Source organism: Charadrius vociferus, unplaced genomic scaffold (assembly GCF_000708025.1).
Source record: "Charadrius vociferus isolate BGI_N301 unplaced genomic scaffold, ASM70802v2 scaffold59, whole genome shotgun sequence".
Classification (NCBI taxonomy): domain Eukaryota; kingdom Metazoa; phylum Chordata; class Aves; order Charadriiformes; family Charadriidae; genus Charadrius; species Charadrius vociferus.
In genome coordinates this window covers 433161-434155 of record NW_009661371.1, presented here as the reverse complement: position 1 = coordinate 434155, position 995 = coordinate 433161, and the positions used below count along the sequence as shown (strand labels likewise).

The following is a 995-nucleotide window of genomic DNA, read 5'->3' as shown; positions in this document are numbered from 1 at the left end:
GGTGGAAGGGCCCAGGAAAAGGCCGGAAGGGTCTGCTGCGGCGCTCCTCGTTCGGGTAAATGAAGGCCGGACCACTGGTTAGGGTAAAATCGTCTGCTTTATGCACCCGTTCCAAAGGACAAAGCTGTAAAACCCTCAACACAATAAATGCGGTTGCAGAACAGGTCCTTTACAGATCATTGCGAGGACACTGGGACAGTGACTGGCGCCAGCAACTCCCCGTCCTCACCCGCCGCGCCAAAACAGAAATCACTTTCCAAAAAACAACAATTTTTCCACATGTAAGAGTGCTTGCTCAGGGACAACCTGGGCTAAACCGAAATACGCAGGAGTCTCCCACCTTTGGTGCCAATTTAACTTAAATGCTTCCCGTCACTACCTTAAATTATACTGTTTCAGTCTCTCCCTGTAGGCAAAGAAACAATAAATGCCTTACTGCTTTCATTTTCTTGTTCTTACCCACAAAAGAAGCCGTTACCAACCCCATTTCCACAGAATACTAATTTAACATTTCCTTAAAAACCAGCTCCAATAGAGCGCAACAAAAATTGTCACTGTCAAAAATAGTAGTCGCAGCACCTTAAATTGCTGACACTGTCAAGAGGTGAGGTCTGGTTTTTAACAGAACAACACTGTTAACAAGGTTCTGTAAAACCTGTGAAGTAAACATATTTCAATTTAAGCCTGAGACATCAAGTTAAATTCTCTGGATACAGCTTTGTTCCGCTGAAGTCAATGCTTGATTCCCACCTAGCAAGAAGACATCTCAGCCCATCTAAGCTATATATCCCCTTAACTCTGCTGTCTGAGAGACTAATTTTCCCCTACAAATATGCTAAAAAATAGACTACTTTTCAAACGCATTTTCAAACCACTATAAATTAGATTTTCTTACCAACTAGGGATCATTTTCAGAGGAATTAAACACCCACAAGGAAAAAATATCTGTACACTTCAGTCACCACACAGCAAACTGACCATACACTAACACCTCA

At 42.6% G+C, this 995-nt stretch overlaps 1 protein-coding gene across 1 annotated transcript in view; it reads right to left on the bottom strand.

Annotated features, from left to right (window-relative positions):
- Positions 1–995, bottom strand: part of LOC104294173 (testicular haploid expressed gene protein-like) — a 14647-nt gene that overhangs the window by 9241 nt on the left and 4411 nt on the right. The gene's annotated exons all lie outside the window — the stretch shown is intronic.